The sequence below is a fragment of the Athene cunicularia genome, assembly GCF_003259725.1.
Source record: "Athene cunicularia isolate RWA chromosome 4 unlocalized genomic scaffold, athCun1 chr4_part1, whole genome shotgun sequence".
Taxonomy (NCBI): Eukaryota; Metazoa; Chordata; class Aves; order Strigiformes; family Strigidae; genus Athene; species Athene cunicularia.
The window spans coordinates 15,870,576-15,887,029 of NW_020799098.1; the positions used below are offsets into that span (position 1 = coordinate 15,870,576).

The following is a 16,454-nucleotide window of genomic DNA, read 5'->3' on the forward strand; positions in this document are numbered from 1 at the left end:
TGTGAAAGAACAGTGTGACTGATATCTCAGAAGCAGAGGGGCAGAAAAAGTGTCTGCAAAGTGAAAAACAATAAGGTAATTTGTTACTCCTGGAAGGAATGAGAGAAGTGAACAAAAAGTTGTAAGCAAGAGAATCCTTTATATCTCTCTTTTATTTTTACATATACAAAATGTGTGAATAGTGCTATTTACATGTATTACATTTATGCCATGAGAATCAGCTAGGTATGCCTGTGCCCTGTCTTGAACTCACAGTAAATGCTCTGATGAGCAATGAATCGAATAACAGCCGTGTCAAATTTGGAGGAATCATAATGTCTAAAAGGCATCTGCCCTTCTACATAAACTCATACAAGCCTGGCAATGTTCAGCAGGGTGCTTCAGATGTAGATTTAGAATGTTTCAATCACTCATACTAGTAGTACTGCAGAAACAGCTGTCTCTGAACCTGAACTCAAGGGGCAAAATGTTTCATATGTAAACATTATGTATATCACTTCATTTTGATGCCACAGTCCTGTGTAGATCTGTTACTATCCAACTACTCGTGGCAAATGAAAGCATCATGTACAAGATGCTCTGCATTTCTGCAGACAGACCTGTGGAAGCCACTGATACTGAGGTAGTCTTTCCTGTCTTTGCCCGTTTTGTGGACCACTTAAGAACTCAGTTATGTCACCCTTTTCATTCATATATAGAAATAATCTCTACTTCTGCTAATTTAGCTTTTTTTTTTTTTTTCCTGCTACCTGTGTTCCAGTCATTGCATGTGAAAAAAACCAAACTCTTAATTCAGAATAATAATTTTTTTCAGCATGTATGTGCATGCATACATATACTTCTGTTCATACTTGTTCTGTCTATTTTTAAATGCAAACTCTCAAGTGCTCTGGAGTAAGAAGTTATGAGAATAAAGCAAGGACAACTTGTTCACCTCCCTGCCCTTTTTATACTGCTGGTGTTTATTTTTGTCATACTGGCCTTGATGTGATATTCAGCTGACGTGACTGTGTTTTGAATCAGCAATCTCAAATGTAGTGAAACTTGAACTGAAACCTCAAGAAGTTGTGTAATACTTCTTGTTCAAAGAAAGCTACATTTTCAATAGTTTTCAATTGGATTAGCTAGAAATGTTTCTGATGCATTCTGCTTCAACAATAGAAAGCATTGAAGTGCTTTCAGCAGAGCCAAGATGTTTGGTTTAAAATGGCTTAGTATGGGGAGGCATGGCATCTTAATTTAGGCAAATGTTAGGGTGTGTCAAATTAAAACACAGGTGTTTTTCTGATTTTCAGGTTATTCCTAATTCTGGCTTCAGTCTAAATTTACTTGTCATTTTACCTAAGAAGTGAAGAACATAATCTGCCAGATTTTATTTATAATCTGTAGGCATTTCATTTCCTATAGTTCCCTGTGAATTACAAAAGCAAGCTCAGAGGAGACCCTTGTTCCCTTACTACAGCAGCACAGTTCGAGTGGAGGCTGTCAGGGAGAGGGGTGCAGGAAACTGGAGCCTGGGAGCACAGCACATACATACATACCCTCACACTGTGGCAGGGTATCCACCCTGCCTGGGCAGCCTCTCTTTGCTTACCTTCTCCTCTCTTTCCTGCCACTCACAGCAAAGGTGAACCTGATCTCTCATATTTTTATCAGAGTGTGTGAGAGGAAAATTATGAGGTTGGAAGTTTTATAGAAGGAAAATGAAGGAGCAAATTATATTTAATAACACACATTGCCTTTAAATAATAGTCACTGAAGTAAAGTGACTGGTCCTTGACTTGTGAGTATTTGACTTGGAATACCTCTGCACTATGTAAGCAGTCAGTGTGGTAAATTCCCAAAGTGTGAGCAGAGGGGATGCTCCAGAACTGTATATCTGCGGTAACTCAAGTTATACCATTAGTTACAATAATTAAGAAATAACATTTTTTAATCCAATAACTGTGTTTGCCTAGGCATCTCTTAGTGATTACACCTGATACAGTCTGATATCAGGTGCTAAGGAGTGCTTGGATAAATAAATAACAAGGAATGTCAAGTATTGCAGGCATAAACTAGGATGATATATCAAGAATTTGGCAAACACTGGATTACCAAACTGCAGGACTCTTTTTTTTTTTTTTTTCCCCTGTTTGCAATGGGTAAAGTCAAGAGAACAGTGCTAAGAAAATGACAGGTATTCTATTTAATATGCTAAATCTGGGTACAGGTGTGGAAAAGCTCCTAGGTCACACTGTGCAATTTTGAAGAGCAGCAAGTGAAGAAGCAAATGAGCATAAATAAATATTCAACCAAAATCTTGCAATCTCTGATCCTAACTGTTGGACATGCTGGCCTGTGATATGTTTCATTCTTACTTTTCCTTTTGTTTTAATGTAAGATGCCAGAAAATTTAGAGTTGGTATTTCCACTAAGCAGAATGAACGCTCTGGGCTTTCATTCTGAATTTTCTGTCACCACTGCCAATTAACATAGGGTTAAATAAAAAAAGAGCAGCTGGAATAATATGAAAAAGGAGTGATGACAAGTGTATGTCATATATCATGCAAGAAGAAGTTAAGGACAGCAAGAATAACCGATAAACTTTGAGGCCACGGCATCAAATCCTGGACAAATATTTACATGCTTTTATACAAAAGCATATTTTACATAGCTGACAAGCAGAAAAGATCTTGGTTTTCAAGTCTCTTGTTATTTGACCTTTGAACCATCACATGGATCCTTTCCAAGTGACAGATCTACCCTCTATAGTTCTTTTGGGAGAATTTTGCAATTCACACACTCCTGTGCTTGCATAGCATGCTGTGTTTTCTTGACTGCTTCAGTGGGATGGGAGCCTGCTGGGTATTTCCCTTCAGACTGTGTGAGAAGCATAATAATCAGTACCAGCCAGAAAACAAGCACTCGGTTTCATGAAAGTCCGTGAGGTTACTGCATGTGCTTTACCTCTGCACTGAAACTAAACCTTGAAAAATGTTTTGCACAAAAAAAGTATAGCAACCTCATCAGAAATCATAGTAAGATCCTTCACTGCTAGGTTATAGCTTTGGTATAGTTCTCACTTTCATCCAAACTCTTCTATCACAGCTGTTCCATTTTGTATAAATTAAACATGTTGAGTAGAAAAAAAAATAAAATTTCTTCATAGCCTGATTCATGTTAACGTATGATTCATGAAATGTGGGTCCCCCACTCTGCAGATCAGTGCTTTAAACACTATACCCTTGAATGTGTGTGGGTTTTAATTTGTCTAGTACATAATTTCCTGAAACATCTATGTAGGCATATCAAAAAAAGGTGAAAGTGATTTTTAAACTGCAATAGGGGAGGTTTAGACTGGACATTAGGTAAAAAATTTTAGCGGAAAGAGTGGTCAGACAGTGGAATAGGCTGCCCAGGGAGGTGGTGGAGTCACCATCCCTGGAGGTGTTTAAGGGTCGTTTAGATGAGATGTTGGGGGATATGGTGTAGGGGAGAACTGTAGAGTAGGGCTGATGGTTGGACTTGATGATCCCAAATGTCTTTTCCAACCTGAATGATTCTGTGATACAGAAGAATGAAGCAGTCTCCTTCCTGAAAGTGTTCTGCAGCTACTCCACAGCTTGTGCCTCCATTCCACCTCCTTCCCCACCAGCAGTGTGTTTATATGTCAGGGATCTCTTGGCACATTGCCATGCTCAGTGATAAAACTAATGTACAAAGCCCAGCTATGAGTTCGTTTTATTACAAACCAGTCACTTTGGCTGAGAAAGAAATTGGGAACTGCGAAATGCAAAAAGCAGCACTGGTGGCAGCAGGACATTTTTCAGGCACCAGCAAAGCTTAGAAAGCACCTGTACAAGCTCCAGGCTCTCCAAGCGAAGGGGAAGGAGCAGATGGCCTGACACTCAAGAGAACCAGCAAGGAAAACAAGCACAGAAATGGGAGGAAGAAGCTTGGTCCAAAGAGGGAGAACGTTTTGGACCCTTTGGGATTTTTGTTTGTGATAAACAAAGAAAAGATCAGTCATTAGTGTCTGTTATCCTGTCTCACACTGAACAGCATAGTCAGCGCTGTCATGGCTCCAGCTGGCTACAAGCGAGTTCGCACAGCAACAAGCGGAGAAGCAAGTGCTATTCAGACAGACAAGGGGGAAGGAACTAGACTGTGCATGTCTGTGCGGAGAATGATTAAGGAATAGCTGTTCCCAAGCACCATAATATTATCCATTTGTAAGGCAGACAAAACTGCAGAACAGTTTGAAACATCTGAGCTAAAGGACAGATGTCATGACTTCTGAGAAAGCTCAGGGTATGTCTACATTCTTGTCAGTGTATCTCACCACTTGATCCCACTGAAATACTCTGACTGTCCATAAATCATGTCCTAGAAACAAGCAGTTTAAAATCTAGTCATTTCAGTGCCATTTCAGCAGAGCACAACACTAATGGAAAAAGCAGGCCACTAATTTAGGGATCTTAAGCTCTGTTGTGTGTCCTGAAAAGCTCTCATCCCTTACGCTATCTCCAGAGTCTGCTGTGAAACAATAACATGTAAAAGATTGGAGCTAGTTTTCTATGCAGTGTTTGGTAGGAGTTTCCTGATCTGAAAGGTTTTTTAGAAAAATTAACATATAAACAACTAAAAAAGCTTTTCAGAACAACCAATAATCATTACTGAAAGAACTTCACAGGAAAATAGTCAAACAGGAATAATTATCATATAAAGACCAACAAACCTTACCTATCCAGACAATCAGACAGGTTTGGAAAACTAATTTCCTGATGAGGAACGTTCAGCACTTACTGATAAAAGATTTCTTCTCCATACTAAAGCACAATGTTTGATGAGAGGAAAAGACACTTTGCTTCCTTTATTTCTCCAGTTGTGATCTCTAATTTGAGAGTAAGGACATTTGGAAGGACAGAATAGGGTGAGACAGAGATTGTATTCTAGGACTCAAGGAAGGATTCACGGGAGCTGAAGAGTCCACAACTGTTTCTGTTTTACCAAATCCCTAATGGAAGTCATTTGAAGAAAAAAACCAGGAATTGATCCTGAACACAGCCATGCTGTGACTCTTCACCACAGATTATCTTAATCTTTTTTTTTTTTTTTTTCAAAAATATTAATCTAAGAGGAAGCATTTCTGAAAATCTTTCTGAAATTACTGGTGAATGGGTGTCAGAAACCATGTTGTAAAAGCCTGAACAATGTGACTGTCCATGAGACACTTCTGTACACTATAGCAACAAATATTTCAAAAGAAGATCCAGAAAGAGTAGTTTCTTCTCCTAACTAGAGGACATTGTAGAAAAAATGGAGCCATATTCTTTTTCAGGGATGCACAATGAAAAGACTAAGGGCAATGGTAAAAAAATCAGCAATTCTGATTAAACTTAAAAAAAAAAAAATCACTGTGAGAGTGGCTGCCCAAAGAGGTTCTGGATTCTCCATCCATTGAGGTTTTCAAAACTTCACTGGAGTAACCTAATATAACCTTGAAGTTAGCCATGATTTGAGCAAGCAGTAACCAGATAACCTGCAGAGCTCCCTTCCAGTCTACATTGTTCAATTATACTGTGAGTTTTCCAAGAATTACAATTACTAAATGTTTTCCTTCTGGAAGGGCCTGCCATATACAGTACTGTCCCCTTTTTTTTTCATAATGCTAAGGCATAACTGGAAAGACAACTTTATTTTTATAACATCTTTAGCTGTCCATAGAATTTTAGCAGTCAATCATACTGGGTACATTTATTTTAAAACCTGATGGCTAACATGTTTTACCAAGGACATTTAAAATTCTAACTTAGGCAGCACAAATAATATTCTACAGCATATTACATTCACAGTCAACCTAAGCTACCTGGAGATCTGCTCTTATACACCATTGATTTCAGCTACTGTCTTCAAGGAAAGATTATCTAGATTTCCATCTGTCTTCAATTCCCGAAATCCCAATATCTTTGGAGACCTGTCTGATAAAGTTCTTCAGTTCCACTAGTTATTCATTAGAAAGCATAGAGATCTGTCTGCATTCTGCAAATTGTTATCACAAAATAGTAGCTTCAGAAAATCATATACATTGGAAGGGACCTCTCAAAGACAAGAGTAGCTTTGCAGTGATGTAAGACAACTTGTCCTTACTACCCTCAGATGCACCTCATCTGGACACATGGACTTGTATTCAACAAGTGTGTATTCAACAATGTCTCTACTATGGATAGTCATTTTCTCCCCAAAACTCCGACCTGGGCACTGTGGGCAAAAAGACCCTAGGAAGCCCGAGAACAGACCTTGCCATAATGCCTGCAAGCAATTGGTGCTAACTGCTGTAAGGGGTCTCAGACAAGAATGTGCCCAAGGACATAATTTTTGCAACTGCGATGGATACATCCTGGGAAGGGCAGAGAAACCAGCAGACACCTGTGGCAGTCAAAGATAAGAAAGCTGAGAAACTTTACAGACAGAGCAATGAGTCAAGACAAGGTCATATATAAAAAAAACCTCAGAGTTCATGGAAAGGACACTAAGAGACACCTCTTCAACAACCACTAGGGACCACCACAGACCACTGAAAATCCCCATAGAAGCCTCTCAGAGACCCTTCCCCAAATTTTAGTACACTTGCACAATGTATTAACATATGCATTAGATTCTCTGGAAATAGGTGTGTACTTCTCAGAAATTACATTAATATCCATTTCTGTTATTGTATATAGTAAGTGTACTTTTGTCTTTTGGCATGCACATTGGTGGAGTGATCCAGCACCACAATAAAGAATGCCTGCCTTCTAAAAACTTCAAACTACATCTTAGAGTGTTCTTTTGAGGCCAGATTTACAGTAAGAGCCACTGAAGACTAGGTCAAGGCTTTGAGTCACTTCTGCTTTTTCAGTGTCCTTTGAGACTAGGTCACATACTGTATTGAGTAGCAGCTCCATCTTTTCCTTGGTGTTCATCCTGCTGTGGATGTGCCTGTGGAAGCTACTCTTGGTGCCCTTCCACACATCACGAGTTTTAACTTCAGTTCTGGTTTGGCTTTCTTGATTTCTTCCCTGCATGTCTGTCACAGGCAGAGAGCCAGGCAGGACTTCTCTGATCCCATAGCTAACCCCAACCCTGTGCTCTTAGAGACACCCAGGTGCTCTCACAGCCAGAGCTGGCCCTTAGAGACCCACTGACATGCAGAAACAAACTCTACAACTGGGAGAGAGTTCTAAAGCGGGTATGTTTATTCCAGCCAGGGTGCAAGGGGATTCCTCCACAAAGCTTGCACACCATCTCTGGCAAGTAGCCAAATATTTATTACACCAAAGCATACATATTCATTAGGAAAGGTGGGGTTATTACAATTAGTTTGGGAGATAGGTGTGATTATTATAATTCTTTCTCGGAACTCATTTTATCATCTGAGCATGTGTAGTAGGAATAGGGTGAGGGTCTTTGTTGGTCAAGGGCAGAAGTACGTGGTCTTCTTTATGGTGTCTGCTCTTTCCAGGGCATGCACTGTGAAGCAAAGTCCAGGTGTCTTCTTCCTAAATTAGGAGATCATCTTCCCTAGATAACATCTCAGAGTCCTTTTGTTCAAGTTTAAGTTTGCCTAAATTCTCATAGAGGGCTTTGAGTCTGCTATCAGTGAGCTGTCTTTTTAATTCATAGCCCAGGGCTACCAGCTACTCTCTTATCATAGCCAATCCCAGAACTATCTGGGTAAACTACACTGAATCCACAAAACAGTCTGGGCAAGCCGGATTCTTAGGCAACGTTCAGAAATCATCATATGTTGCTATAAGTAAATAATTTGGCAGGAAAGTGGTCATTTCTCTGTGTCACCACTCACACCCTTGCTCCCAAGTGATGCCATCTGCTCACCAGCTCATCCCGCTTGATCCTCACTAGCGCTCACATATGCACACTCACTCCAGCCCCTGGCACCACGGGCCCTCCAACCCACGGTCTGACCCACTGCTGCACGCATGCCCATTGCTGTACATACACAGAATGGAGAGTCATCACCCAGGGAAGAGATGGAAAGGAGTCGAAGAAGACAGAACAGACTCCCCTGGTCAGGCACAGGGTGTGGCCAGTCAAGTGAACTGACCAGCAACTATTTACGTACAGTTGACCTTTTTATTCCCTTACCCTGTTTTACCACTCTTGTTCTTCCCAAATTACATGAACCCCTCTCTTGTCACACCCATGCTTCTGCTCCTAAACATCCTATAATAAGTCCTGTGTGATCATGAACTTCTTTTCCCTTGCACCCCACAGTATATCCCACCCCTATGCAGCAAACCAGTTAGTCCAAAAGGTGACCCAGAGAACTTCTCCCAGTGCTCATGTTGATACGTGTCAGATCTGGATGGTGGGGCAAAGGCTCTGCTGGGACGGCCCTGGAGTAAACCAGACAAGGTGGTTGCTCCTCAGGAGTCCTTAATCTGGTTCTTGCCTGCCTTTGTGCCCTTGTGCTCCTCTGGGCATACCCAGATGGGCCTGTGATGGGCAGATGGCCCCTGTGATGGGCCTGGGAGGAGCCAAGCAGGGTATTATTTGGTTTCCCCATCCTGCCATTGTCTCTCTGAGCTCCTTTATAGGTGTGCAGATGAGCTTTATCACATATCTTAACAGTCTCAGCAATGCTTTTACATTCCTCCTAGACAGTCCATTCCTGCTTCTGCCTTCCCTCTACACTTTCTTCCAACATTTAAGCTGGGTCAGGAATTCCTGATTGGGCCAAGCGGGCCTCCTGCCACAGCTTCGACTGCCTGCCCATCAGGATAGACCACTCTTGTGCTTTAAGGAGATTGTCCTTCAATCAGCTTGCTATCTTGGGCTCCTTTGATGTTCAGTGTCCCCTGGTGTCACACCTACAAGGTCCCCAGAAAAGCCACTGTAGGAGTCTGGGCTGCATTAGACAGGAGTTAATGCAGACAGGTGGATCCAAGGCCAAAGGCAAAGCTAGCAAAAGGAGTAGCTGTACAGATAGCAAAAGAATGAACACTTGTGATCAGCAAAAGAAGAAATAGCTTGGTCAGCAAAAGCATACCAGTTTGAACAAAGCAAGATATGAGATAATTAAGTTTTGGCAAGTTTGGGGCTTTATATACCTAAATACAATTAACCAATGCAAATGCTTATAGAAGCGCATGGACAGCACGTGTAGATAGCCTGCAGCCTATTAGAGGACAGATAAACACATGTACGGAACTTAAGAGTACTATAAATGTAACCGGAATCAGAGAATGAACGGACCATCTAATCATCATATTGGTGTTGTGTCGTTCCTGATCCCTCATGAGAAGATAAAGACCCCGACAGGGGTGGATAACAACCCCGGCAAGCCACAGTCATTCAGTCACAAATGTTTCTGTTGCACCAAACTGAGTCCATCTACAGTTCTGTATCTGTTTTCCTTCATAAGGCCATTTTTCAACATTTCCTAAGCAGTAGTTTCTGACTAATTGCCTGTTCTGATTATAAAATGCATAAAATTCCCCATCCTCCTGATTAACATCTAGAAATGGGTCACTGACTTTGAGAAGACTAGGGCAATTCATGCCCAGTAAGACACAACGAAGCACCACTCCTCTACTACACCAGGTCATTGATCTCTACTCACCCAGTCAGTGCTGGTGCCCAGCACCAAAGCATTGAACTGATCTGTCCTGGGAGGTCGATTTTGCCTGGACAAAGACAAACTGTAGAAGTGGGGCTGAGTCAAAGAGCTGGGGAAGATGGCAAGAGCAGCTGTGAGTGTGGAGGGGGGATCCCCCTGAGCAACCCAACCAGGTCTACTGGGCACTGCCCCATACCTGTCTAAGCTTATTGCCAGTTGCCAATTACAGATCTGACAGGTGATAGACAGATGGACCAGACTGTCCAGTGACTCACACAGGAATGAAATAGCTTTGTGCTGGTCACCTTAAGACATACTCCACCCTGCCTTCAACAGTGCACAAGTATTGTATTTGAGAAACAGGAGGCAAAAGGGCGGGGGGAGAAGAAATTACTGGCTTGAGCCTGTGCAAGTACAGGAAAGCTTTATCTTAAATGAAGACGTCTCGGTTTAGATGTGGCTTTTCATGTGCTGCTGTGCTGGGCCTTTCTGGCTCTACAGTTCAAAACTGGTGCATTGGCCTGGGATGCTTTCCAGCTTTAAGCCCTTCGTATGTGTGCTTCTTCACATTATTTACACAAAACCCAGAAATGCTATCATATTTGTTAGATTTTATCTGTATTGTTTTTTCTTTCTTTCCTTATACACTTCCCACACAAGTCTCGAGATGAGAAGCAGCCACACCACATGTAGCCAGGAGTGCATGTAGGGTAATAAAAAGGTCACCAACGACTAGAAGGCATAGTGGTGACATTTGGTCCTCCCACACTCTCCTCATGGGCGAGAATGCATAGAAAAAAAATAGTACATTCCAGTCGAGAGAGCAGAATGCGTTATTGAGAGGCGACAGGCAGCGCGCTTGTCAGCATGGGCTGATCTAGCACTCTCGTTTCCCCACCTAAAACCCTCCGCGACACATGGAACAAAATGAATAACTTCCATGGAAAAACAGGCTGCTTACACGTGATACAGATGAAAGAGATGGAAAGCCCCAGCAGCCTGTGGCGGGAAAACTGCAAATAATGACTCATGGGTGCCATTTTACAGGATAATTTCCTTCACTCCAGGTTCGGCAGTTTGCGCCTGTTGCCCTGTGGTCAGGTGAGCCTGCTCTCACCTGCAGCCCTCAGAGGAGGACCTGTGATAGCACATACAGCAGCAGGTAATGGCAGTGGTCCCTCTGCAGTACAGCAGCAGGTAAAGGCAGTCTCTCTGTACACCTCTCCTCCTTCCTAGGGAAGGGTAATACTGATCAGGACAACCTTACTTACAGCAAAAATTCGATTAAAGTGGCCATATTCAGAACATCCAGAGCTCAAAGTCAGTTTATGATGAATATAGGTATCTGGGCTTGAGAAAGCAATTTCATACCACTTTCTATCCTATAATTCTTAAATGTAAGGATGTCTAAGATCTAATGGTGTTTCCATTTGGACTAAAAAGTCCTGAGTGCTTAAACGTGGGTGTATTAACAAGTTCAGAAGTGTCCATTAGGGACACAGAGGTAGGTAGCAATTAAGACATTACTGATTTTCCAACAAATTAGTTCAGGGCATCTCCTCACACAAAATTTGGTACCAATGAATAAATGCACACACACGCACACATATACACACACATACACATTTCTACTTCTGCAGACTGCTGCACAACTAATTTCTCTACAATTTTTCAGGATAATTAGAAGAAGAGTTCAGGACTGAAATCTTATAGATTTGAAATGCTGCAAGTGTCTAAAACAAAATGGTGAAAATGCAGATCCATATATCTTTAAACTCAGCAGTCACTTTTACATCTACATTAGTGATTGCTTCAGTGAACTACCTAGACATAGGTCAGGTACAAACTAAATCATCGTTAGAAGAAGATAGTGACTTAATGGAACAGACCAAAGCTGTAGACAAATGAACCAAGCCCTCAGCTTTAGTTGCTCAGAGGAAGCAAAGTCCTTCTCTATACTTGCCACACGATTTGTCTCAGGGCAGCATTGTTGCTGTATGTCAGCAGAGCACTGCTCTCTGTATACAAACCACACAGGAAGAACTAAAAAGTTTTATGAACTTTCAAACAACTTCTGTGTCAACAAGGCAGAGAGAAAAGCATGTGATATCCTTTCAAAGAATGGAGAAAATGCTGAAGATATTAAAAAATACACTTGATGAAACACTGCGGTATCGGATTAGCTAACAAAGGTCTGAGTTAGCCTGCTAGACTTTCTACTGCAGTTAGCAATGTCAGTATACTGTTATTTACAACACAGCACTCTGCATCATTGATGTTGCAGAGTCATTTGCACCCTTGTAAGTGGGATGATAATTTATCTTGAGCCTGGTTTACAGATGCAAGGAGACCTATGCAATCTCTTGATTTGCTTGTCCATTCCTACATCTGTCAGCCCCTGCCCTCCCAAAAAATTGTGAAATTATTGGCCAGTTTCAACCAAACTCCAGTGGGCTGGGCTGCAGAATTGCTGTTCTTGTTATTTTACTCATACATTTACACCTCATTGGTGCGAGGGTCCTGCCTAGACAGGGTATGTATCTCTGTGAATGGAAGCCACACTGCCCTGTTCTGAGGAGATTGACCCTCCTTAATTATCTGATACTCAGACTTTAACATATAATTAAGTGTTTCATCATTAGAAGTAATCTTAAAAGATGTACAAGAGGAGAAAATGCAATCAGAGTAGAAATTTGTGTCAAATAACAATTACAAGCAGACTAGATGACAACTGGGTAACGGCAACCGGGGTCAGGAAGGGAATGCTGGTGCTCAGACTGTCTCCAGACAGCTCATCTGATAAACAGGAACATAAGGCAGTCCATGTTCCCAGCACTGGATATGGCTCTGCAGAAGACACAAATGGGATGTTTTCATGTCCTTTAGATGGCCACCAGTGCAGGCTCAGTTAAAGAACTTGTTGTCTGTCAGTCAGACTCTCTGCCTATGGCTCTAGGGTAGGTGCAGTGGGGGCTGCCATCAGGAAAACAGAGCAATTTACAGCTTAAATAACTGTCCCATATCCTGCAAGAGCTCATGCACTTGGCCCAGAGCCCAGCTCTCCAGGAAAGCTCATGTTGTTGCAGGCAGAGGAGTTGAAAGAAAGGAGAGCCGAATAGGATGCCCAGACACCGACTTACAAAGGCATTTTTTGCAGTAGCAGTTGTGTGCAGTTGGATGACATACAGCTCTTCACAACTGTCACTTTGTACTAGCTGGTTGTCTTATCCCAGCCCATTTATCATTTTGTTTTCAGTGTTCATCTCAAACCTTCTCTAAATGTTATGACAGCATTTACCCTGTGAAATTGGGAAGCAATGAGAAGATGGGAGTCACTGCTATTCCAACAAAAGCCAGGAAAGACATAATTTCTTTAATTATTGTAACAGCTTCTGCTTTTTTCAGTCCAAATTCTCTCATTCATAAGTTCTGCTGAGAAGTGACAGCCAGTAATTACAGGTATCCACAAGACTGGGAGTGATTAGTGGCACTGTGAATACTGTGGTATCATTGTAAGCTGGACATTACCTTAAAATGAGTCTTTGTGACTCCCAAACTGTGTAGCATTTGAAGCAGCCTTTTTTCCTATTATATCAACAAATTAATTGCTAGTATAACTGAGCTCCCTTCCATTAAAGGCAGAGGCATTGTTTCTGTTTCTGCCAGAGTGCTGGCTACACAGCACACACACCTGGGCAAGAAACTGAGGCCAGTGAAGAATGACCAGGACACAGGCAAACCACATAGTCATAAAATATTTCTAACAAAGTTTTTACTCCCTGAACAAGAAACATTTCCAGAGTTTCCTAGAAGCACTGAAAAGATGCATTAAATATATTTTCTTACCTATGTTTCCCAGTCACTGTTGTTTTGGACGGGTACAGTTCCACCTGCTGCACACCACCTTTTACCAGCAATTTCTGCTGTGAAGGATTTTTTGTGTCCTCAGTCATGTTTTGGGTCCCAGAACTATCTACATTTGATAGACAGTAAAAAAGAAAAGGATAAATCAAACTTTTAGGCAATCAGATCTTGGGAATGGCTGGGGGGTGTGTGGTCTGTTATACCTTGCTGCCTCAAAAATACCATCTGCAGAACTTGCAGGTAGCAGTGGGACCTGTCTGCTTTTCTCTTATGATACTCCTAGCATTATGCACACATACTGATAAAATTATGCATAATACAGGTCTATTCTTACAGAAGTCCCCTGCTGCAATACATGGGATCACAGCAGAGGCTGGTAATTATATGCCTGAAGTATTTCTATCTTCTCAACTTTTACACCCACTTTCTAAGCACCCTGCCCAAAGTTTTAGTGTAAATGCTGGCAGAAGAGCGGACACACCTGATAAGAGGAGGATTAGTTTAGAATAGCCATCTTGGAAATTCATGTAGCTCAGAAGGCTCCAAAAGTTGGCTATCAGTTTATGAGACACTGTGCTTTTAAAAACCATAATTTTCCTTATAGAGGGCAAAAATAACCACTAGCAAACCAGTTCAAGAAGCATACAGATCCATGAGGCTTCCCTGCAATCTCAGGGGAAATGCAAAATTTGCATTTCCTTAGGGTCCTGTTGAAGGTTCCTGTGGAATAAAGTCAGTTTAAGGTAGTCTGCTTGGGAAAATTGCTTAGGAAAGATGTGAAATCCAGCTCACTCCACAGACTGAAGGGGATACAAGACCCTACAAGACCCTTGCAAAACATGCTGCTTTTCACCTCCCTCTGTCCTTCCTCATTTCACCTTCTCTTCTGTGCTCCCCTCCCACCGTCCCGTCCAGGGAATACGATTTCATCCCTCCTTGGCTAAGGCACCGTTATCATCTTACTTACACCCTTGTGGAAATACTCTTGGGCCAGAACATTTGCAAGGAGTGAGTTCATGCTCACATTCATACTGGGAGAGAAACTCCCTACTGTCTTCAGAACCACTGGGAGTATGTGCTTTTACTGGCTTTGCTGCTGCCCCCTCAACTCTGCTTGTCCCGTTTATTCATTCTGATTAGGCTGCCAAGGCTTGTTGAAAGGAGGCTTCACAGTTACTTGTTCTTGGACATTCCTTATGTAGTCTGAGGTGTTACAAAATCAGCAGCAAGGACACCTTTCCAGAGCCACTGAGTCTGCACTCACATTATTTATTTATTCTTAATGAGATAATGTCACATGTGAAGAAAAAATTCTTCTCACATCAGGTTACTGAAGAAAAGAGTGTCTTTAAGAAGTTATTTTTTTAAAAAAAGTTTTAAAAAGTTAATTAAACTTTTTAATTAACTATTCAATTTTTCAACTCTAAAAGTGACTCCTAGGCTTATTGAAGACAGGTATCTTCAATACCCAGAGCAAGCAAAGGTTGCAGTTTTGCTGCATAAAGTACTTAGGATAACTTGTTGGGTTTTTCTCCAACGTGGTATGTGCTTAGTTAATGAAATTGAAGAACAGCCAGTTGAAAACACATGCAAACAAACATTAAGGGAAAAATAAACCAAATTCAGTAATATCTCTTGGGTATAATAAAAGCTCACAAAGTTCAGAAGTAAATACCTTGCATTCATATTTACAGGATGATGAAAACAAGGAACAAATAAAGAACAGTCATCTCAGCCTGGCAAGACAAGACCTGCATGCTTACTGAAAGAATTATGAGGGGAAACTTCCTTTATCAGCTAGTTCTTACTGATTTGTCTTCTACAGAGCTTCCTGCGCTTTTTGCAGAACCTGCAGTAGGGACGGCTGGGGGTCACAAGCAGTGTCATGAACAGAGAACACACTCTCTTCATGCTTTACCACTGTAGAGATGACACTGTTAGGAAGAGATACAGAATATTTCCGTTGGAAATGACCTGAAACAATCAGCCCAACTGCCTGACCACTTCAGGGCTGACAGCCTGATTATGCCACTCTAAAACTGAGGCTTCAATTCTGAGTAAAACTCTCCCAAAGTTTGCATCGTTTCGAAGGAAAAAAAAAAAAAAAATCAATCAGATTATGCGCATAACGTGTTGCTTACCAGTGAAGGCTTTGGTCAGAGCACAGCATTTCTTGGGTCTTCTAGAACTGCCAAGTCCTAACTGAGATGTGTCCGAATGCACTTTCTCGCAGTGTTAGAGATGCTTGGTAAGCAATTATTAACAGTTTATTAATAATTTATGGTTAACGTTATTCTGACATTGCATAGCTTATTTTGTTAGATTTTGAGATTTGAGTCTTATTTTATGTTGGCTTTTGACAGAGAAAGTAGAATCGCCCTATCTGGAGAAGACAATAAGGAACTAACTTCCCTCTTCCAGAGAACACTTAATGCCTCTTTAGTTGATTTCACACAGCCTCAAACACCCACAGTTTACACGCTAGTCTTAGAAATTCATGTGGCAACTTATCCAAGCCTATTTGCAAAGGAGAGAAATAAAGTACCCCATTGTGTGTTGATGAACTATATTTTTATCACTACTGCAAAGTTCATCATTGCCTTCGGTAAAGTCAGATTCAACATCAATCATTTAAAAACTAATTTAGAGAAAACAAGCCAGGGCCATTTTAATTCAGCTCTTACTCACACATTAGCAGGAGCATGTCACTGCAATGGGACCTTTATTTGACCAAAGGCTTTGAGAGTATTGTGAGTTAGTGCTTACTTACCAGTATTGTGAGTTACTGCTGATAATTTCGCAAAGTTCGACTCGGGGAGGGTCGTGGCAAAGCGAAGAACAGAAGGCAGACAGACGAGACAGTAGCGATGCTGTTGCCTTCCCTCGTGGAGCGGCGGAAAGCCACTATTTGGCTTTAAAAACCACTGGCTTGGCCCGAGCCGGCTGGGCAGGGGCCGGTGGGAAGCGGCCTCCCCCCGTGCACTGC

General features: G+C 41.6%; 1 long non-coding RNA gene across 2 annotated transcripts in view; it reads right to left on the reverse strand.

The window, feature by feature from the left end:
* The window catches only part of LOC113479385, a 31,638-nt gene extending 15,936 nt beyond the window's left edge, over nucleotides 1-15,702 (reverse strand). For both annotated transcript variants that reach the window (XR_003398242.1, XR_003398241.1), the window contains exon 1: nucleotides 15,610-15,702. This is a non-coding gene — a long non-coding RNA (uncharacterized LOC113479385). The remainder of the gene's footprint in view (nucleotides 1-15,609) is intronic.
* Nucleotides 15,703-16,454: the final 752 nt, after the last annotated feature.